The sequence below is a fragment of the Rhinoraja longicauda genome, chromosome 2, assembly GCF_053455715.1.
Source record: "Rhinoraja longicauda isolate Sanriku21f chromosome 2, sRhiLon1.1, whole genome shotgun sequence".
Lineage (NCBI taxonomy): Eukaryota > Metazoa > Chordata > Chondrichthyes > Rajiformes > Arhynchobatidae > Rhinoraja > Rhinoraja longicauda.
Window position 1 is genome coordinate 101,539,168 of NC_135954.1, and position 24,685 is coordinate 101,563,852.

The window sequence follows — 24,685 nt, forward strand, 5'->3', positions numbered from 1 at the left end:
TGAAATGTCACCCATCCATGTTCTCCAGAGAAGCTGCCTGACCTGTTGTGTTACTCCTGCATTTTATGTCTTTCTTTGCTAAACCAGCATCTGCAGTTCCTTCTTATTACAATTTGACTGCTCTTTTCTATATATTGTTGTATTTATCATTACATTTGAGGTCAAAAGCACATTTTAAACTTGTTAACGGAATGCTGAGGGCAGGACCTTCATTTATCACCTTCATTTCTACAGAGAGTGTTCTGATGAATTTTGTTCTGAAACAGTTACTGTACTTCTGGTGAGGTTACTTCCACTACATGATTGTGCAGAGAGATCCAAAACATAGATTCAGTGACAATGAGGGAACAATAATATAGATACCTACATAGAAACATAGAAAATAGGTGCAGGAGAATGCCATTCGGCCCTTCAAGCCAGCACCACCATTCAATATGATCACGGCTGATCATCCAGAATCAGTGCCACGTTCCTGCTTTCTCTCCATTTCCCTTGATTTCGTTAGCCCAAAGAGTTCTATCCAACTCTCGCTTGAAAACATCCAATGAATTGGCCTCCACTGCCTTCTGTGGCAGAGAATTCCACAGATTCACAACTCTCTGGGTGAAAAACCTTTTCCTCATCTCAGTCCTAAATGGCCTACCCCTTATTCTTAAACTGCGACCCCTGGTTCCGGACTCCCCCAACATAGGGCATGCATTGCAAAAGCAGCCCACTCTGGCCCATCATGTCCATGCCAACCATCAAAGACCCAACTACACCAATCCCATTTGCCAGCACTAGGCCCATAGCCTTGTGTGCCTTGAAGATTCAAATGCTCAGAGGTCCTTCTGCAGTTGTACAGGGCCCTAGTGAGACTGCACCTGGAGTACTGTGTGCAGTTTTGGTCCCCAAATTTGAGGAAGGATATTCTTGCTATTGATGGCGTGCAGCGTAGGTTTACTAGGTTAATTCCCGGAATGGCGGGACTGTCATATGTTGAAAGACTGGAGCGACTAGGCTTGTATACACTGGAATTTAGGATGAGAGGAGATCTTATCGAAACGTATAAGATTATTAAGGGGTTGGACACGTTAGAGGCAGGAAACATGTTTCCAATGTTGGGGGAGTCCAGAACAAGGGGCCACAGTTTAAGAATAAGGGGTAGGCCATTTAGAACTGAGATGAGGAAAAACTTTTTCAGTCAGAGAGTAGTGAATCTGTGGAATTCTCTGCCTCAGAAGGCAGGGAGGCCAATTCTCTGAATGCATTCAAGAGAGAGCTAGATAGAGCTCTTAAGGATAGGGGGTATGGGGAGAAAGCAGGAACTGGGTACTGATTGAGAATGATCAGCCATGATCACATTGAATGGCGGTGCTGGCTCAAAGGGCCGAATGGCCTCCTCCTGCACCTATTGTCTATTGTCCATTGTCTATTGTATGTCTCCATATTAATGCAGAGACCTGATATGAGATTTGCAATTTTTCCGCTGAGGCGTTATTCAATTTATTCAATTTCCAATTTATTGCCTTCAAATGAAGCTGTGATAAGTGCACCGGAGAGGACTGACAGAAATTGAAGAATAGGCTGAAAAAATAAAGTGGCAAGAATAACGTGAAATCACCATTAAGTCTGTTCTGGCTTGACTGTTTAAAGGAGACAGGTACCAAGCAGCAGGAAAGTGAAGGCACAAGGAACAGCAAGTGGTGGAATCTTGAGCAAATCACAAAGTGCTGGAGGAATTCAGAGGGTCCGATAGCTTCTGTGAAGGGAATGGAAAGGCGACGTTTAGTGTCAGGACCCTTCTTCAGATTGATTGTACAAGTCAGTATCCTATTGGTTTTTTTATCAGCAGGAAAAGTAATATTAGAGGATAGAAGATATTGAATTATAGCAATGAGTAACAGTCACAAATTGTTAGTTACCATCTGAAGAAGAGTATGATAAAGTATCCCGACCCGAAACATTGCCTATCCATGTTCTTCAGAGATGCTGCCAGACCCGCTGAGTTACTCCAGCACTTTGTGCTTTTTGCTCAAGATTCCAGCATCTGCAGTTCCTTTTGTCTACAATTGTTGGTTTGCAGCTTGAGCAAAGACCTTCGCCTTTCCTGCAAATGGTCCAAGCCATGAGAAACCTGGCATTGGTTTGGTGCGACTGGGTCTGGACTAATTCATGCAGCTTTGGTCTTACCTAAAGACAGCCGTTCTGCCTTAGAGGCTTGCAATTAAGATTTGCTAATTAATTCAAATTGCACTAAAAAGGTAGAGGTGAACGTAAGATCATGGTTCACAAAATGTCCTTTATGGGAAGAAAATCTGTCTGACTTGCATGTGGTTTTAAACCCACATGAAGAATGGATACTTACCCTCTGGAATAACCCAACAAGTTAATCAGTTCAGAGGCAATTAGGGATGGGTAATAAATGTTGTGTTTGCCAGTAAACCTGCATGAATGAATACAAATAAGTTATTAATTCTTGACTTCAGAAGACTATCCTCCATTGAGAGATATTAGTTTAGTTTAGTTTAGTTTAGAGATACAGAGTGGAAACAGGCCCTTCGGCCTACCGGGTCCACACCGACCAGCGATCCCCACACATTAACACTATCCTATACTAGGGACGATTTACACGTCTTTGGAGTGTGCGAGGAAACCGAAGATCTCGGAGAAAACCCAAGCGGTCACGGGGAGAATCTACAAACTCTGTACAGACAGCAACTGTCGTCAGGATTGAACCCGGGTCTCTGGTGCTGAAAGTGCTGTAAGGCAGCAACACTACCGCTGCGCCACCGTGCCGCCCTAAAATAGTCAGGTATTCGACACTCTCTGGACTTCAAGGTGACCTCAGTAAAATATACATAATTCTTGGGATGATGGCAATGGGCCTGTACTCGCTGGAGTTTAGAAGGATTTAAAGGGGGACCTCATTGAAACTTACCGAATAGTGAAAGGCCTGGAGAGAGCGGATGTGGAGAGGATGGGAGAGTCTAGGACCAGAGGGTATAGCCTCAGCATGAAAGGACACACCTTTAGAAAGGAGGTGAGGAATTTCTTAAGTCAGACGGTGAAGAATCTGTGGAATTCATTGCCACAGACGGACATGGAGACCAAGTCATTTGGAATGTTGAAGGTGGAGATTGACAGATTCTAGATTAGTGAGGGTGCCAAGGGTTATGGGGAGAAGGCAGGAGAATAGGGTTGAGAGGGAAAGATATATCAGCCATGATTGAATGGCAGAGTAGACTCGATGGCCCGATGGCCTCCTTCTTCTCCTATGACTTATGGACTTAAAAACTTTAATAGGGTATTTTGGGAAGCTTTTTTTCTGAGACTGGAGAGGTGGAAAAAGGAGCCAAATTCTGAGGATAGGGAGTCGTGCACTTTGGAATGAGACTTCGTAGACCATTTGCGGGCATGGACTTTCCCCTTCACCTTCCGCCGCCTACAAGATGCAGGATGAGGCATCCATTTATCAGGAATCAGCCGGCGTTGCTCAAACTCGCTGGAATTTAGAAGATTGAGAGGGGATCTTATAGAAACTTACAAAATTCTTAAGGGGTTGGACAGGCTAGATGCGGGAAGATTGTTCCCGATGTTGGGGAAGTCCAGAACAAGGGGTCACAGTTTAAGGATAAGGGGGAAGTCTTTTAGGACCGAGATGAGAAAGTTTTTTTTCACACAGAGTGGTGAGTCTGTGGAATTCTCTGCCACCGAAGGTAGTTGAGGCCAGTTCATTGGCTATATTTAAGAGGGAGTTAGATGTGGCCCTTGTGGCTAAAGGGATCAGGGGGTATGGAGAGAAGGCAGGTACGGGATACTGAGCTGGATGATCAGCCATGATCATATTGAATGGCGGTGCAGGCACGAAGGGCCGAATGGCCTACTCCTGCACCTACTTTCTATATTTCTATGTTTCTAAACCAGACTGTGGTGTTCCCTGCGTCCCAGCTGCTCGCTGACCAGAGCCACTGACTGCGGCAATCATCACTGTCTACCCAGCCACTCACAGGTGATGGTCGCCAAGGTAGACTAAAGTCGACGGCACCCCCCAGCCATTGAGCTAGTACGGATCACTGCCGGATCGCCGAGCACAGTGGCGGTAGAGTCTGCCTCAAGGTGCCAGAGACCCTGGTTCGATCCTGACCTCAGGTGCTGTTAAGTGCGGAGTTTGCACGTTCTCCCTGTGACTATGTGAGTTTCTCCAGGTGCTCTTGTTGCCTCCCTCATTCCAAAGAATATTTGGTAGGAAAATAACTGCAGATGCTGGTACAAATCGAAGGTGTCACAAAATGCTGGAGTAACTCAGCAGGTCAGGCAGCATCTAAGGAGAGAAGGAATGGCTGACCTTTTGGGTCGACACCCTTCTTCAGACTGATGTCGGGGGGGCGGGACAAAGAAAGGATATAGGTGGAGACAGGAAGACAGTGGGAGAATGGGGGATGGGAAAGAGAGGGACAGAGGAACTATCTAAAGTTAGAGAAGTCGATGTTCATACCGCTGGGCTGTAAGCTGCCCAGGCGAAATATGAGGTGCTGTTCCTCCAATTTGCGGTGGGCCTCACTATGACACTGGAGGAGGCCCATGACAGAAAGGTCAGACTGGGAGTGGGAGGGGGAGTTGAAGCGCTGAGCCACCGGGAGATCAGGTTGGTTAAGGCGGACTGAGCGAAGGTGTTGAGCGAAACGATCGCCGAGCCTACGTTTGATCTCGCCGATGTAGAGAACTTGACATCTAGAACAGCGGATACAATAGATGAGGTTGGAGGAGGTGCAGGTGAACCTCTTCTCACCTGGACAGACTGTTTGGGTCCTTGGGTGGAGTTAAGGGGGGAGGTAAAGGGACAGGTGTAGCATCTCCTGCGGTTGCAGGGGAAAGTGCCCGGGGATGGGGTGGTTTGGGTAGGAAGGGACGAGTGGACCAGGGAGTTACGGAGGGAATGGTCTCTGTGGAACACAGAAAGGTGAGGGGATGGGAAGATGTGGCCAGTGGTGGGGTCCCGTTGGATATTTGGCTTCTGTAAATTCCCCCGTGAGTAGAAGTGGGTACGGCCGATCGTTGGTCACCGCGAATGCGATGGGCGGTAGGGTCTGTTTCCACGCTGTGTCTCCAAAGGTATGCTTTGATCCCTGTGGGGACATAAGTACTCATTTGTGCTTGTAAAGCTGAGGTGCTCTTGAAAAGTCCAGCTATAATTATTACTTGAATAGATTGTTATCTGCATCACAGGGAGCTCATTCTTCCGAACATAAAGGAGTTGAAACATTTCAGCCGGTGTCAAATATTGAATGACTTTGACAAAAAGGCAAGTAAAAGAGAGAGAGAGAGAGAAAGAGGGAGAGGGAGAGGGAGAGGGGGAGGGAGAGAGAGAGAGAGAGAGGGAGAGAGGGAGAGAGGTAGAGAGGGAGAGAGGGAGGGGGAGGGGGAGAGGGAGAGGGAGATTGAGAGGGAGAGGGAGAGGGAGAGGGAGAGGGAGAGGGAGAGGGAGAGGGAGAGGGAGAGGGAGAGGGAGAGGGAGAGGGAGAGGGAGAGGGAGAGGGAGAGGGAGAGGGAGAGGGAGAGGGAGAGGGAGAGGGAGAGGGAGAGGGAGAGGGAGAGGGAGAGGGAGAGGGAGAGGGAGAGGGAGAGGGAGAGGGAGAGGGAGAGGGAGAGGGAGAGGGAGAGGGAGAGGGAGAGGGAGAGGGAGAGGGAGAGGGAGAGGGAGAGGGGAGAGAGAGGACATCTCGGGAAAGTTTATGCTGAGATCCCTTTGTGCAAGCTGGCAGAAATGGAAAGTGGGTGAAACTGTCAATATGCTGTTTCTCCTCAGGACCTTGCTGTGGGGAAAGAACACTCTGATTGCCACATGGCTGCCTCATGCACAACATTTTTCAATTAAATTTGGACGCTGTACACAAATTAATCTACCCTTTTAATTCAGTAATTTGCACAATGCATTTTATCTGTTCAATACCTTACAAAGGGTAGCATTGACTCCAGGCATATCTTAAATTCATTAACCTTTTGTCAGTACAGAGTCAGTCAGATGTTTTTTCTCGATTGATTGATTACGGCTAATCTGGAACACTCTGCGGTTTGAAGGTCTTTGTGGCTTTGCTCTTGGGTAGGGAATATATTTTCTCTCACCTTTCCCGTGATGTTTAGGAAGCAACGAAAGTAAAGGCCCGCTCTTTTTTTTAACACCTCTCCGTGGCCGCTGATTGTCCCCGTGTTTTGTTCTTTTGGCTGCTGGAGGCTTTTCGAAATGTAGTTACAGTCGCGATGGAGGAGAAATGGCAGCCAATTTACACGCAGCAGGCCCCAAAAGACTTTTTTGGAGTGATATTGATAAATATTGATAAAGCCACTGGAATAAAATTGTGTCCCTCCAAAATAGTACCATGTGACCTTTTGTATGAATTTCAGAGTCAGGCGAATCTTTAGTTTATTTACTCCCACTGAAGGATGGCACTTCAGCAGTTGCTTGCTGCTGGACTAAACTGTCAGCTCAGATCTTTGGACTGATATCTCCAGAATGGTTCTTTAGGAAGGACACACTTTGGTTCATTGAAAGATGCAGCATGGAAACAGGCCCTTTGGGCCACCGAGTCCATGCCGACCATCCATCGGGTGTTCACACTACTTTTATGTTACCCCCTCGTTCCCATCCACTCCACACACACACACTCGGGCCAATTTACACCGATTAATTAACCTACAAACCCGCACGTCTTTGGGATTGTGGGAGGAAACTGGAGCACAAGAAGGAAATCCATGGCGCCCCAAAGGGAGCATGCAAACTCCACACTTGGCAGCACCTGAGGCCCGTAGAAAGTATTCTGACTGGATGCATCCTGGCCTGGCTCAGCAGATCCTCTGCTCTTGACTGCCTGATCCTGCAGAGAGTGGCGAACACAGCCCTGCCCATCGGGGGGGGGGGGGGGGGGATAGAAGCACCACATATCAGTTGGGCAGAGACTAGACCCAAAGAAGGGTCCCAACACAAAACCTCACCTATCCATGTTCTCCAGAGTTGCCTCCACACCCGCCGAGTTACGCGAGCACTTTGTGTTCCACGAAACTCACAATCTGACGTTGTGTTAGGTAGAAATCACACTGATTGGTGGCGCAGAGGTAGAGTTGCTACCTCACAGCGCCAGGGACCCGGGTTCGATCCTGACAACGGGTCCTCTCTGTACGGAGTTTGTGCGTTCTCCCCGTGACCTGCGTGGGCTTTCTCCGGGTGCTCTGGTTTCTTCCCACACTCTAAAGACATGCGCAGGTTTGTAGGTTAATTGGCTTCGGTAAAAATTGTAAATGGATGAATTTAAGAGAAAGTTAGATAGAGCTCTGAAGGCTAGTGGAATCAGGGGATATGGGGGAGAAGGCAGGCACAGGTTACTGATTGTGGATGATCAGCCATGATCACAATGAATGGCGGTGGTGGCTCAAAGGGCCGAATGGCCTCCTCCTGCCATTCTATTTTCTATTGTCTATGAAACGGCAGAATATCATTTGGTTTGGAGTAACTTCTCGTTCAGTGCAAACATTGATTCACTGCATTGCTCAGCCTTAACGTTGGGTGCAAATTCCACATTTGCCTTAGAAGCAAAAAAAAACCCCCCACAGATGCTGGAAATACGAAACAAGAACAGAAAATGCTGGAATCTTTTTCCTGCATCTAGCCTGTCCAATCCCTTAAGATTTTTATATGTTTCTGTAAGATCCCCTCTCATCCTTCTAAATTCCAGTGAATATAAGCCCAGCCGATCCATTCTTTCATCACATGTCAGTCCCGCCATCCCTGGAATTAGCCTGGTGAATCTACGCTGCACTCCCTCGATAGCAGGAATGTCCTTCCTCGAATTAGGAGACCAAAATGTTGAGTATCTGGAATGTGCTGCCAGAGGTGGTGATGGAGGCAAAAACAATAGTTGCATTTAAGATAGGCACATGGATATGCAAGGAATGGAGGGATATGGATTCAGGGACAGTTTCTTCACAGCCGTTATCAGGCTACTGAATCACCCTACCACATCTCGAGAGCAGTCCAGTAATACTATCTACCTCATTGGAGAAACTTGGACTATCTTTGATCAGACTTCACTGGCTTTATCTTGCACTAAACGCTATTCACGTTATTCCCTTTATCATATATCTGTGCACTGTGAGTGGTTCGATTGTAATCATGTGTTGTCTTTCTGCTGACTGGTTAGCACACAACAAAAGCTTTTCACTGTACCTCGACACACGTGACAATAAACTAAACTAAAATAAACTAGACTTCTATGAACGTCGACTTCTCCAACTTTAGATAGTTCCTCTGTCCCTCCCTTCCCCTCCTCCTTCCCAGATCTCCCTCTATCTTCCTGTCTCCACCTATATCCTTCCTTTGTCCCGCCCCCCTGACATCAGTCTGAAGAAGGGTCTCGACCCGAAACGTCATCCATTCCTTCTCTCCCGAGATGCTGCCTGACCTGCTGAGTTACTCCAGCATTTGGTGAATAAATAGACTTCTATGATTATTTGTAGGCAGATAGGAGTTAGGGCAGGACAGTGGAGCAGATGGTAGAGCTGCCGCCTCGCTGCACCAGAGACACCAGTTCAAGTTAAGTCAAGTCAAGTCAAGTTTATTTGTCACATACACATACACGATGTGCAGTGAAATGAAAGTGGCAATGCCTGCGGATTGTGCACAAAAAAGAATTACAGTTACAGCATATAAATAAAGTTAATAAAGTTAATATAGAGAAGACAAAATTTAGTCCCTGGAGTTATAAAAGTTAACAGTCCTGATGGCCTGTGGGAAGAAACTCCATCTCATCCTCTCCGTTTTCACAGCGTGACAGCGGAGGCGTTTGCCTGACCGTAGCAGCTGGAACAGTCCGTTGCTGGGGTGGTAGGGGTCCCCCATAATCTTGCTTGCTCTGGATCTGCACCTCCTGATGTATAGGTCCTGCAGGGGGACGAGTGTAGTTCCCATGGTGCGTTCTGCCGAACGCACTACTCTCTGCAGGGCCATCCTGTCCTGGGCAGAGCTGTTCCCAAACCAGACTGTGATGTTGCCGGACTTCAGGTTCTGTCTGTGTGGAGTTTGCATGTTCTCTGTGTTTTTTCTGTGTGCTGCCGCTTCCTCCCACAGCTCAACTGAGCTAGTCCCAAATACTTGTGCCTGGCCCATACCCCTCCCTGTGCTCTGGTTTCCTCCCATATCCCAAAGACGTTCGGGTTTGTAGCCTACTGTGAATTGACCCCCAGTGGGTAGGGAGTGGATGCGAATGTTGGATAACATAGAACTAGCGTGCATGGGTGATCGATGGTCAATATGGACTCGGTGGGCTGCAGGGTCTAATTCCGTGCTGTATCTCTCATTTCATCATTAAGCTGTGATCTTAATGAATCATCTGCAGCACAGACATTGTGGGCTGAAGGGCTTGTTCCTGTCCTCTACCGTTCTGTGTATTATCAAGAAGGGACCGATTCTACGCAGTATTCCCGGTGATTCTCAAAACAACAGTAGCAGATGACGTGTCAGGAAACTCCGACAAAAGAGTTTGAGAGAACTTTCTAATTGCCAATAGTTTTTGAAGGTTACAGACATCAAATGCTCTGCGGGTCAGAATGGTTCAGGCATTGCAGGAGAGAGGAGGGTTATCTGAAAGAAACAGCTAACCATACTGGTGGATTGAGATAGAGGAATGAATCAATATTCTACAGTTAAGCCTGTTTACGTTTGTTGATGAGAGGGCACTTACGCAGAATATTTTCTTTGGAGGTCAAGCAAGTGAGATCACGTTACCTGTGCACATTTTTAACTGTTTCAAACAACTGTGCATTCCTATATTCACACGTGGCACTTCCAAATCTACCGGCAGTTCATTTCATGCAACGTGGTAGTGAATCTGTGGAATTCTTTGCCACAGAAGGCTGTGGAGGCAAAGTCATTGGATATATTTAAAGCACAGATATAGATAGATTCTTGATTAGTACGGGTGTCAGAGGTTATGGGGAGAAGGCAGGTAAATGGGGTTAAGAGGGCAAGATAGATCAGCCATGATTGAATGGTGGAGTAGATGTGATGGGCCGAATGGCCTAATTCTGCTCCTATCTCTTATGATCTTATGACCTTATGAACATCACTTGCAGGCGGAATATTTGCCAAAGATTTCCAAAGGACTTTAAATGAGCCCAGAATAGAAGGTCTGGGGAAAACCAAAGCTAGCAGAACGACTACGGGGCAGCACAGTGGCTCAGCGGTAGAGTTGCTGCCTCGCGGCGCCAGAGATCCGGGATCGATCTTGACTATGGTTGCTGTCTGTGCGGAGTATGCTTCACTCCCTGTGACTGCGTGGATTTTCTTTAGGTGCACATTCCTACAGGTGCATGTTTGTAAGTTAATTGGCTTCGGTATATTGCCCCTCGTGTGTAGGATGTGAAAGTGGGATAACGGAACTGCAGGGCCGAACGGTGGCGCAGCGGTAGAGTTGCTGCCTTACAGCACTTGCAATGCCAGAAACCCGGGTTCGATCCTGACCATGGAAGCTGTCTGTACGGCGTTTGTACGTTCTCCCCATGGCCGCGTGGGTTTTCTCCGAGATCTTCGGTTTCCTCCCACACTCCAAAGACGTACAGGTTTGTAGGCTAATTGGCTTGGTGTAAGTGTAAATTGTCCCTATCGTGTGTTGGGCAGTGTTAATCTGTGTGGACTCGGTGGGTCGAAGGACTTGTTTTTGCGCTGTATCTCTAAACTAAACTAAACTAAGCTAAACTAGTCCACAGATGATCAGTGGTCGGTGTGGACCCGGTGGGCCGATGGGCCTGTTTCCACGTTAAGCTAAACTTAAAACTAAATTGAACTAGATTTTTGTCAAGATATAGAAACAAAGCAGGTGTACTGGTTAATACCAAAGATAGACACAAAGTGCTGGAGTAACTCAGCGGGTCAGGCAGCATCTCTGGAGAAAAACAAGTGACGTTTCAGCTCTGGACCCATCTTCAACCCGAAACTCTAGCAGAAACAGGCCGTTGAATTCACTGAGCCCACACTGATTACCCACACACCAGCATTATCCTCAGCACAAGGATAATGCTGTGTATTTGACAGCTGTGTATGTGACAGTAAACTAACCTGAATCCAAATATGAATATGAAAAGCAGTAACTCTAAAGTAGTTAAGTCCAGCTTATTCCGACTGCCACACACCGTTCTGATTTTAGATATAGATTAGTACAGATGAAGGCAGGGCTGGAGTGTTGGTGGTAGAGAGAGGACTTCGGTTTTCAGGTCACTGGGACAAGTCACGGGGCGGGTGTGATCTACATAGGCAGACTGATCACAAGTACCTCAGCATGGAGGGATCAACATCTTCACAAGTAGATTTGCACATCCAGTGCTGTTTAGACTGGCTCAGTACGAGTCAAAACAAGGAACTGCAGATGCTGGTTTACAAAAGAAGACACAAAGTGCTGGAGGGACTCAGCGGGGGTGCAACTCACTGAGTTTAAACTTTCTCAGCAAATTGTAACTCAGCGGGACAGGCAGCATGCCAGGAGAACATAGATAGGTGTACTATCTGTGCCGGTCCCTTCTTCAGACTGGCAGGCTTAGTGTGGGAAACAGGAAGCTGAGCACATTTTCACAGGAGGGAAGTAATTCACAGGGGAGCAAAGTACAGATGGTAATGGTGGGCAAAATATTCCAGAGAAAGAGTTTGCAAGGCAGAGAAAACAAAGGTTAAAAATAAAAAGGAGTCTGGCTGTGTTTAATGATATATAGCTAAATGCAAGAAACATAGTTAATGAGGCAGGTGAGTTGAGGGCTTTTGTGGAAGCATGGCTTAAAGAGGGTCAACACTGGGTGTTTAATGTACCATTTACTAGAGTCCCCAAAATAGGAGGGTGAGCAGCATTATCGGTTTAAAAAAATCTCTGACAAAGTATGATATGTTATAAAGATCATCAGAAGCTACAACATACAGTGAGTGCATTCAGAAAATATTCAGACCCCTTCACTTTTTCCACATTTTGCTACGTTACAGCTTTATTTAAAAATGGATTAAATTCATTTTTTAATCATTAATCTACACACAATACCCCATAATAAAAAGGCAAATACAGGTGTTTAGAAATTTTTGCTAAGTAATTAAAAAGAAATTACTGAAATATCACATTTACATAAGTATTCAGACCCTTTGCTGTGACACTCAAAATTGAGCTTATGTTCATCCTGTTTCCATTGATTATCCTTGAGATGTTTCTACAACTTGATTGGAGTCCACCAGTGGTAAATTAAATTGATTGGACATGATTTGGAAAGAGACACACCTGTCTGTATAAGGTCCCACAGTTGACAGTGCAAAAACCAAGCCATGAAGACAAAGGAATTGTCCGTAGACCTCTGAGACAGGATTGTGTCGAGACACAGATCTGGGGAAGGATATAAAACAATTTCTGCAGCATTGCAGGTCCCGAAGAGCACAGTGGCCTCTGTCATTCTTAAATGGAAGAATTTTTGGAACCACCAGGACTCTTCATAGATCTGGCCGCCTGGCCAAACTGGGCAATCAGGGGAGAAGGGCCTTGGTCAGGGAAATGACCAAGAACCTGAGGGTCAATCTGACAGAGCTCCAGAGTTCCTCTGTGAAGATGGGAGAACCTTCTGGAAGGACTACTATATCTGCAGCATTCCACCAATCAGGCCTTTATGGTAGAGTGGCCAGACGGAAGCCACTCCTCAGTAAAAGGCACATGACAGCCTGCTCGGAGTTTGCCAAAAGGTACTGAAAGAACTCTCAGACCATGAGAAACAAGATTCTCTGGTCTGCTGAAACCAAGATTGAACTCTTTGGCCTGAATGCCAAGCGGCACTGCTCATCACCTGGCCAATACAATAACTACGGTGAAGCATGATGGTGGCAGCATCATGCTGTGCGGATGTTTTTCAGTGGCAGGAACTGGGAGACTAGTCAGGATCTAGGGAAAGATGAACGGAGCAAAGTACAGAGAGATCCTCCAGAGCATTCTGGACCTCAGACTGGGGCGGAGGTTCACCTTCCAACAGGACAATGACCCTAAGCACACAGCCAAGACAACGCAGGAGTGGCTTCATGACAAGTCTGTGAATGTCCTTGAGTGGCCCAGCCAGAGCCTGGACTTCAACCCGATCGAAAATCTCTGGAGGGACCTGAAATAGCTGTGCATTGATGCTCCCCATCCAACCTGACAGAGCTTGAGAGGGTCTGCAGAAAAGAATGGGAGAAATTACCCAAATACAGGTGTGCCAAGCTTGTAGCGTCATACCCAAGAAGACTTGAGGCTGTAATCGCTGCCAAAGGTGCCTCAACAAAATACTGAGTAAAGGGTCTGAATACTTATGTATATGTGATATTTCAGTTATTTCTTTTTAATTACTTTGCAAAAATTTCTAAACACCCGGATATATATAAATAGATATAGATATAGATCGAAGATAGACACAAAGTGCTGAAGTGCTCCAAAGACGTACAGGTATGTAGGTTAATTGGCTGGGTAAATGTAAAAATTGTCCCTAGTGGGTGATGGATAGTGTTAATGTACGGGGATCGTTGGGCGGCACGGACTTGGAGGGCCGAAAAGGCCTGTTTCCGGCTGTATATATATGATATGATGTGATATAATAGGTCAGGCATGGGTCTGGAGAAAAAGGATGGGAGATGTTTCAGGTTGGAACCCTTCTTCAGATTGAGAATAGAGGGAAGAGAAACTGGAGGTAAGATAGGGCCAGAACAAATCGGGGCCAGCAACTGATGGCCAAGGAAGGGTGGAGCACATAATACTCTCCTTGACACTGACATTCCGTCATCAGAATCTTATAGACGAGCATGGGAGGACGAATTGAATCAATTTATAATGCAAGATATATGGGATGAAAGTTTACAACATATACATCAATGTTCATTGAATACTAGACATTCCTTAATACAATTTAAAATAATACATAGATTACATTATTCAAAGACGAAATTAAATAGGATTTTTCCTAGTATCTCTCCTATTTGTGATAAATGTCAATTTCAAGAAGCTAATTTAACTCATATTTTCGTAACTTGTATAAAAATGCAAAACTTCTGGTTGGAGATTTTTAAAATAGTTTCTAAAGTTATTAATAAAAAATTAGATATGGACCCAAAATTAATTATATTAGGATTATCAGAACATACTACAAATTTTACAGTAAGTCAGGTACATTTTCTTGATTACAGTCTAATAACTGCAAAAAAATTAATACTTAAATTTTGGAAAAAACCAATAACCCCCACAATTAAAATGTGGACTACGGAAATGACAGAGACCCTGCATTTGGAAAAAATAAGGTTTGCCTTAATCGACAAACCTGAGTTATTTTTAAAAATATGGTCTCCATTTATTGAATTTTTAGAAAAGTAAATGGGTTTGGCACAGGACTAAAATAAAAAATTTAAATTAAAAGTTGAAACTTGAGTTAGGGGTTGGATGTACAACTGTGGTTATTGTCTCCCGGATCTACTCCCTTTAATTTTTATTGTTAGATCTTTTTTTTTAACCCTCTTATTCTCTCGTCCCAAGTTTATAGTTTTTTATTTTTATTTTTACTTTCTCTCTTCAAAAATTTAAAAATTGAAGCTATGTAAGAACTTTGTAACAAATGTGTTTTTTCTTATTTCTATTTGTACATATGCTTTTCAAAAAAAAAAAATATTAAAAAAAGAGAAAAAAAAAAGATAGGGCCAGAACAAATCGGGGCCAGCAACTGATGGCCAAGGAAGGGTGGAGCACATAATGGTCCATTGTTGGCTGGGGAAGAGTTGATAGTGAAAGGATACAAGGATGCGAACAGTGGAACTAGTAGGATGACTAAGATGTGGGAGGGGGGAGGGAGGAAATGCAGGGGTTACTTGAAATTGGAGAAATCCAAGTTCATATCGTTGGGTAGTAAACAATGTTAAGATGGAAACTGTAGTATGTTTGTCCAGGGAAATTATCAGTCTTTTGAACAAGTAATGTAGAGGTTAAATGTGGTTGATAGGTGAGACTTTGTAATTAAAGTGAGTAATAAAATGAATAAATCTAAATTGAAGAATTATTTGATGAATCAAATTATTACTTGCTGGTAGCATTTTATCGGCATAGAAACATAGAAAATAGGTGCAGGAGTAGGCCATTCGGCCCTTCGAGCCTGCACCGCCATTCAATATGATCATGGCTGATCATCCAGCTCAGTAGCCTGTACCTGCCTTCTCTCCATACCCCCTGATCCCTTTAGCAAAAAGGGCCACATCTAACTCCCTCTTAAATATAGCCAATGAACTGGCCTCAACTACCTTCTGTGGCAGAGAATTCCACAGACTCACCACTCTCTGTGTGAAGAAATGTTTTCTCATCTCGGTCCTAAAAGACTTCCCCCTTATCCTTAAGCTGTGACCCCTGGTTCTGGACTCCCCCAACATCAGGAACAATCTTCCCGCATCTAGCCTCTCCAACCCCTTAAGAATTTTATATGTTTCTATAAGATCCCCCCTCAGTCTTCTAAATTCCAGCGAGTACAAGCCCAGTCTATCCAGTCTTTCCTCATATGAAAGTCCCGCCATTCCAGGGATCAATCTGGTGAACCTTCTCTGTACTCCCTCTAAGGCAATAACGTCTTTCCTCAGGTTAGGAGACCAAAACTGCACAAAATACTCCAGGTGCGGTCTCACCAAGGCCCTGTACAACTGCAGCAGAACCTCCTTGCTCCTAAACTCAAATCCTCTTGCTATGAATGCCAACATACCATTCGCTTTCTTCACTGCCTGCTGCACCTGCACGCTTGCTTTCAATGACTGGTGCACCATGACACCCAGGTCACGTTGCATCTCCCCTTCTCCCAATCGGTCACCATTCAGGTAATACTCTGCTTTCCTGTTCTTGCCGCCAAAGTGGATAACCTCACATTTATCCACATTATATTGCATCTGCCATGTATTTGCCCACTCGCCTAATCTATCCAAGTCACTCTGCAGCCTCCTAGCATCCTCCTCGCAGCTAACACTGCCACCCAGCTTCATGTCATCCGCAAACTTAGAGATGTTGCATTCAATTCCCTCGTCCAAATCATTAATATACACTGTAAATAACTGGGGTCCCAGCACTGAGCCTTGCGGTACCCCACTAGTCACTGCCTGCCATTCCGAAAAGGACCCGTTTATTCCTACTCTTTGCTTCCTGTCCGCCAACCAATTTTCTATCCACCTCAACACTGAACCCTCAATACCGTGTGCTTTAAGTTTGTACACCAATCTCCTATGTGGGACCTTGTCGAAGGCCTTCTGAAAGTCCAGATATAACACATCGACTGGTTCTCCCTTATCTGTAATGGTTGGTATTTTGCATGGGTTTGTTACTTTGTTTAAAGGCAAGCTGTGTGTGTGTGTACACTGGTGTGCGCGTGCGTGCACGTGCCTGTGTGTCTTTGTGTCTGTGTGCATGTGTTTTTTAAGATCTGCTTATTGCAAGTGATATGACTTTTGAAACATTATTTTATAAAGTACTGCCATTATTTGATTGTCAACTGCCTTCAAGAGAGATTCAAGATTCAAGATAGCTTTATTTGTCATCCAATATTGGATGAAATTCAGTCACCCACAGTCCAACAATAAAAGCATTAAATAGGCATTTAAATTACACAACCCCAAAAACACACAAAAAAAGAAACATCCATCAAAGAAACATCCATCACAGTGAGTCTCCTCCAGTCCTCTCCTCACTGTGATGGAAGGCCAAAATGTCTTTCCCTTCTCCTGCCGTCTTCTCCCGCGGTCAGGTTGTTGTGGTTGCAGGCCGCGCCGGACGGTCCGCAGCGGGCCGGCCTAAGGCGAGTCGCAGCCGCTCCCGCAGCCTCCGAAGACGGCCGGCTCCGCCGATGATAAGTCCGATCCGGGGCGGGCGAACACGCTGCTGCTGCCGCTGTTGCTGCACGTCGGGGCGGTCGTGGCTCCCGACATTGAAGCCCCATTGAATGCCTATTCATTAAGCATGTTTTGTTGGTAGCTCCATTTGCCTTTACTATACAGCAGTACAAAAGAGCTCATGGACCTGACCATAAGCCCTACAAGATTTTGATTATTCCAACTTTCTTAGAGGATATTGCTTGGCACGGTTAATTTTAATTCTATTTTAAATAAGAAACGATGAAGGATTACATGCTCTAAAGGAAATGGGGCTGGGTAAGTGAAACATGTGTCACTGGGGGAAACCTTTGGATGAGTGACCATAATTCTATTTGTTTCTAGGTACTTATGGAAGAAGATAAAGTGGTCCTCATAAAGTCCAAAATTGGGGGAGGGTTAATTTCGATGGCATTGGACAGGAACTCTCAAAAGTTAATTGGATGGGGATGTTTAGAGTTAAAGAGATGTCTGACTAGTAGGTCATAGAATGCTGGAGTAACTCAGCGGGACAGGCAGCATCTCTGGAGAGAAGGAATGGGTGACGTTTCGTGTCAAGACCCTTCTTCAAACTGAACTAGTGGGAGCCTTTTTAAAGTGGGATATTAACGGGTCAGGCCAATGTGTTCCTGTTAGAGCGAAGAGCAAGGCTGGCAATGTTAGAGAATCTACCACCAGGATCCAGCTGCTTATCTAGTTTAATTTAGTTTTAGTTTAGTTTATTGTCACATTTACTGAGGTACAGTGAAAAGCTTTTGCGTGCTAACCAGTCAGCGGAACATCAATATGTAATTACAATCGAGCCGTCCACAATGTGCAGATACATGATAAAGTGAATAACGTGAAAATGTTTAGTACAAGGTAAAGTCCGATCAATGACTGACCAAGGGTCTCCAATGAGGTAGATAGTATCTCAGGACTGCTCTCTAATTGTTGGTAGGATGGTTCAGTTGCCTGATAACAACTGGTTCACTACCTCTGCTGCACAAACCTTCTGTTCATTCACTGACTTCTGTCCCAAACCGCATTCAATAGACAATAGGTGCAGGAAGAGGCCATTCGGCCCTTCGAGCCAACACCGCCATTCAATGTGATCATGGCTGATCATTCTCAATCAGTACCCCGTTCCTGCCCTCTCCCCATACCCCCTGACTCCGCTATCCTTAAGAGCTCTATCCAGCTCTCTCTTGAATGCATTCAGAGAATTGGCCTCCACTACCTTCTGAGGCAGAGAATTCCACAGATTCACAACTCTCTGACTGAAAAAGTTTTTCCTCATTTCAGTTCTAAATGGCCTACCCCTTATTCTTAAACTGTGGCCTCTTGTTCTGGACTCCCCCAACATTGGGAACATGTTTCCTGCCTCTAACGTGTCCAACCCCTTAATAATCTTATACGTTTCGATAAGATCTCCTCTCATCCTAAATTCCAGTGTATACAAGCCTAGTCGCTCCAGTCTTTCAACATATTCCGGGAATTAACTTGGGAACTATTCCGGGAATTAACTTGGGAATTAACTCAGATCTATCTCTTGCTATGCTGAGCTGTGCATCAGTTGACCAAGTAAAGAAAGGACTTATCCTGGGCTGCAGAAGTAGTTGATCCTTGACTTTGTGCTTTCCTGCATTTCCAAACCATGAACCTGTGAGCAAAGCAGTAACAGGTTAACGAAGCAGTGTTATTGGACCAAACGCAGGCAGGTGGGACTAGTGTAGCTGGGACATGTTGGCTGGTGTGGGCAAGTTGGGCCGAATGGCCTGTTTCCACACTGTATCCCTCTGGCCATGATCACATTGAATGGCGGTGCTGGCTCGAACGGCTGAATGGCCTATTGTCTATTGTGACTCTATGACTCCATGCTGAGGAAATTCTGAGACTCGATGCCAGGGGCTTGCTTGCATGTTTTTGTCTCCATTGTGTTCTAATATTCCTTGGACGGACGTTATCAGCTTCAACTTTAACGTCCGCATGAACTTTTCATCTCCATGGTGAGCAGAGATGTAATCAGTTTGGTTGCCATGGTGATTGAAAATATTGCCAGCCACCCTGAGAGGCCACCGCGGCCGAGGTGAAGCAACATCATTACGGTTTATCAATGTAAGTCTTTGCCGCTCTGAAACAAGAGACGGGCTCCCAGAGGTCAGACAATTGAAATCGCCTGGAGATCAGCCAAATGAAGACAAGCTTCTGCAATTGTTTTCTTTCAATGTTGATAGGTGGTCATTCTAGGTTAATTAAACAATGAGAGATATGCTGTTCACTGTCACTTCAAACAAAAGTGGAGGCTAAAATCTCCCGCCACTCAAAGTTCTGTGGGCTGAGCCCCAACTGTTGAGGTGTAACATTTGTCTTTGTCCCTCTCTTTATCATATCATCATATCATATCATATATATACAGCCGGAAACAGGCCTTTTCGGCCCACCAAGTCCGTGCCGCCCAGCGATCCCTGTACATTAACACTATTCTACACCCACTAGGGACAATTTTTACATTTACCCAGCCAATTAACCTACATACCTGTACGTCTTTGGAGTGTGGGAGGAAACCGAAGATCTCGGAGAAAACCCACGCAGGTCACGGGGAGAACGTACAAACTCCTTACAGTGCAGCACCCGTAGCCAGGATCGAACCTGAGTCTCCGGCGCTGCATTCGCTGTAAAGCAGCAACTCTACCGCTGCGCTACCGTGCCGCCCTCTCTCTCTCTCCCTCTTTCTCTCTCTCACCTGTACTTTTACCTCTACCTCCACTTCTATTTCTACCTCCGTCTTCGTCTCCGTCTCCGTCTCTGTCTCCATTTCTGTGTCTTTCCGAAGCATGTATCGGAGGTGAGTCCACCAACAGTGAAAAACAAAAGTATTGCTTAGTTCCCTTGGTTTTACATGGAAATTAATTGATTCTCTAGCAACCTGCCACTGGATTCATGCCACTAGACTACAGTTAAAACAGTGAATTTAAAGATGATTTGGTGTCATTGTTTAGCTAACTATGCAAACCAAGCTCAATGATAACGGGGAATGTTTTTAACCACTTTACTGGAGATCTGGACAAACCCATAGTTCACCCACCCAAGAGTTTTGATGACTGAAAGCCATTGGATTAATTTGTTTTCTACCAGCCCACTGCCTGTTCAAAATATCAGATGCACTCTGCCAAGCAAGAGAGCTGACCTTGAAACTACTCTGACATTTCAGATGTGCTGTGAAGGATTTTGGTGGAAATTGGAGGGAGCCTAGTATCCATTTCTGGAGCCCAGGGAAGCATCTTTATTCCTCCTGATCACACAAAGGCTTAACTTTTAGTGTCGTTGCTTCTTCCTGATAACGTTGTATTGATCGTGTTTCATGTACTCATTGTTACAAGGCCTTCGGTAATTACTGGCCTAAGTAACACCGACTTTCATAGAAACATAGAAAATAGGTGCAGGAGTAGGCCATTCGGCCCTTCGAGCCAGCACCGCCATTCAATATCATTGCTGATCATCCAAAACCAGTACCCCTTTTCTGCTTTTTCCCCCATATCCCTTGATTCCTTTAGCCTTCAGAGCTAAATCTAAGTCTCTCTTGAAAACATCCAGTGAATTGACATTTCCAGAAGTGGAGACCAATAGCAATGCCATCAATGATTATGCATCCCCCATTTCCTCTGAATTAAGAATGCTGTTGAGAATCAATTGTATTGCACAGCCTGGGGTCACTTAAAGGCTACTTTGCGTAGGGTGAGCAGATTTCCTAAGTGGATTTGATGATCTAGCAGTTTCATGTCATCGTTGCTGACACTGGCCTTTTAATCCAAGCTTCATTCTTTTAAATCCAAAGTTCATGCTACATTCTAGAGTGAATGTAGAGTAGTTCATTCTAGAGTAATAGCTCTGCTCAATAACCAAAAGTCTGTAGTCTCTTTTTGCTCTGGTTTATTTCACTCACTTGCTTATACCGCAATGATGTATTCTGAATGTTTTATGCTTTATTCTTAAATGTTTGCTGTATGTCCGTGTTGTTACGTGCGAGAGGAGCACCAAGACACATTCCTTGTACGTGTACATACTTGGCCAATAATCTTACTCATTCATCATTCATTCATCCTTTTAAAATTCCCCAGCTGCTAATTGGCATTTAAACATGCAGCTTTACAACAATAGCCCAGACAGCTCAGCCCCCCTGGGTGGGGGCCGACATCGGGAGCTCCGGCAGCGTCTTCGCCCGCCCCAAATTGCGGGGCTTGGGTCGGCCCGCTGCGGACCTTTCGCCGTCCGGCGCGGCCTGGAATAGGCCACGGGATTTTCTCTGCCCGGCGGGGGCTTCAATGTCGGGAGCCTCAACCGCCCCGACATGGCAAGTTCAACAGCCTGACCGCGGGAGAAGACAAAAGACATTCTGGCCTTCCATCACAGTGAGGAGGTGACTGGTGGAGACTCACTGTAATGGATGTTTCTTTTTGTTTGGTGTTGGTTTATGATTGTGTGCTATTGCATATTTTTATTGCTTATTTTTATTGGTCTTATTGTTGGACTGTGGGTAATCTTTCATTTCACTGCACATTTATATGTATGTGACAAATAAATTGACTATTGACTATTGACACTAGTTCCATCCTAGCACTAGGGATAATTTACTGTAGCCAATTAACCTGCAAACCTGCACGTCTTTGGAATGTGGGAGGAAAACCGGAGCACCCAGGGAAAACCCACACAGTCACAGTGAGAACGCACAAACTCCGTACAGACAGCACCCATGGTCAGGATCCAACCCGGGTCTCTGGTGCTGCAAGGCAGCAACTCTGCTGCTGCACCACTGTGCCACCCTACTTGGATGTGCATTTAAGGAGCTATGACCCATAGGCCTACGTTATAATGTGTAAGCATGGGATTATAGACACAAAATGCTGGAGTAACTCAACGGGTCAGACGGCACCTCTGGAGCAAATGAATAGATGACGTTTCGAGTCAAGACCCTTCTTCTGGCTAGCTGGCTCTTCTTCAACTAGCAGAGAGAAGGTGGGCTAACTGACCTCTGTGATGGACTGCGCTCAGTCTCCTAGTCTCCCCAGTGTTGCAAACAAATTTTGTAAACAAATGGAGACAATTTTGGGTGGGAATTCAATTGGGTGGGTCATTGTTGGGTGATTAATTTTGATTTAGCCTGCAGACCAGATGAAAGGTTAGGACCCTAATTATTAACTGTGCACTCCCTCCACATCTGCCGCTTGACCTGCTGAGTTCCTCCTGCAGATTGTTGTACCAAATTCTAACATCTTGTGACTCCACTATGCATTACGACTTATAATTTCCAAACCTCTGCAAAAGTAAAAGATCTGAAAAAATACCAAGGAAAGATCTTCTAGAGTCAACAATGGCTGGCGACCGGCTTTCGGGAGCTCCAGCCGTAGCAGCTTCGACCGCCCCGAATCGCGAGGCTCGATCGACCCGCTCGCAGGATCTTCATCGCCCTGCGTGGCTCAGCCGCGGCACTTTCCATCGCCCGGTGGGGGCTCAGGACCTTCATCGGCCTGCTCGGCTCGGCCCTGGAACTTTCCATCGCCCGGCGGGGGTTTCAAAAGTCGGGAGCCTCGATCGCCTCGAGGCAGCAGTTTGACTGCCTGACCACGGGAGAAGAATGAGGAGGAGCTAAGACTTTTCTTTGCCTTCCATCACAGTGAGGGTGTGCCTGGAGCAATCACTGTGATGGTTGTCTGTGTTAAATTGTAATTGTGTGTCTTGTGTCTTGTGTTCTTTATTGTTTACTGTCAACCATTTACTGTTTATTGTTTATTGTCAACCATTTACGCCGACCCTGACCTGTGAGGACGCTGGCGCTGTTTTGTGCGCCGCTTCTCCGTCTGGATAAATCTTTTGTTTGTTTGTTTGTTTTTATGTCTTGTTTGCTCTGTAAAGCGTCTTTGAGTTTCCTGAAAAGCGCTATATAAATTAAATGTATTATTATTATTATTAACAAATGTGTTAGAATTGAACATTGTGAAGGATTGCAAGGCCCGCAGAGCCGTTGAAGTCGTTCAAGCTCTAAATAACGGTTTGTATTTTCTTTCATTGGCACATACAACAAGTAACTGAGGAAAAGCTAAGCAGGAGTGTGGCTGACCAACAGAACGTCTCAGAAATTATTGACACAAAGCATAACAGAGATGAGGAGAAACCTCTTTACTTTGTTGTTCATGACCAAGAATGCATTACTAGAAATGGTCTTGTAGGTAGAACCATGAGTAATTCTTCATTGATTTATTAAAAGAGATAGCATGCAAACAGGCCCTTTGGCCCACTGAGCCAATGCTGACCTTTGATCACCCATTCACACTAGTTCTATGTCATCCCACTTTCGCTGCACATTAGGGGCAATTTACAAAAGCCAATTAACCTGCAAACCCACATATATTTGGGATGCGAGAGGAAACTGGATGACTTGGAAGAAACCCACGCGGTCGGAAGGAAAACGTGCAAACTCCACACAGACAGCACCTGAGAGGTCAGGATCAAAACCTGGGTCTTTGGCACTGTGAGGCAGCAGGTCTACCAGCTGTGCCGTCGTGTCGCCCTTACAAATGTTGCAAATACTCTTTAGGTCAGGCGGCATCTGTGGTGCGGAAGAAACAGATTTAGTGTTTTATGTCACAGACTATACAGTGGTTCTGATGACAGGTCCTCAACGTGAAACATTAACTCTGTTTCTCTCTCCACGGAAGCTGACGGATCTGTTGAATATTTCCACTATCCTCTGATTTCAAGCATCTGTGGATTCTAAGCCAAGGGAACAATCTCATGGCTCATCTAGTTCAGGAAGATAATGGGAAGCTATTCCTATTCAAGAATCAAGAGTCAAGATTGTTTGATTGTCATATGTCCCGGATAGAATCATGAAATTCTTACTTGCAGCAGCACAACAGAATATATAAACATACAGAAGTACACTGTAAACATTATAATACTGTAACTGAAGAAGGGTCTCGACCCAAAATGTCAGCCATTCCTTCTCTCCAGAGATGCTGGCTGTCCCGCTGAGTTACTCCAGCTTTTTGTGGCTATCTTCAACACAAAAAAAGTTCAGTGTTTGTTTATATACGCATACCCACATATACATATTTTATATATATAGAAGGTATTTATTCACAAAATGCTGAAGTAATTCAGCAGGTCAGGCAGCATTTCAGGAAAGAAGGAAAGGGTGACGTTTCGGGTCGAGACCCTTCTTCAGACTGATACATATGTACACACATGCACGCACGCACACACACACACACAAATAACAAACAAACAATAATAGTGCAATAATAACAGTAATAGTCTATGTAGTTCAGAGCTTATTTGGAGGTTGTTGTGTTTAATAGCATAAATAGTTAATGGCTGTAGGGAAGAAGATGTTCCTGAACCTGGATGTTACCGTTTTCAGGCACCGGAGAGAGTGCCGTGAGTGCAGTGATCTCGGTGTTTTTGGGGGTCATGGCTCCATGAGAACATCCTGGAGTCTGGTGCGAATGTGGACGGCTTTCTGACTGTTCGGGTGGACAGGGACTGCAGAGATAGTGACAGCGGTTGGCACAACTCTGGTCATATCGTGGTGAAGGAGCATGTGTGTGGCCCGGACATTGAACTGATGGATGTGGGTCTCCACTTATGCTGTGTGCCCTAAGGACTCTCAAATGCCGCTGTGGTGGCTGTTTAAGTCTATGTTTAATCTTTATGTAGTTATGTATCTTGGTTTTTTTTCTATGACTGCACGGTAAATCAAATTTCACTGTACCTCGGTACACGTGACAATGAAGGACCATTGAACCATTC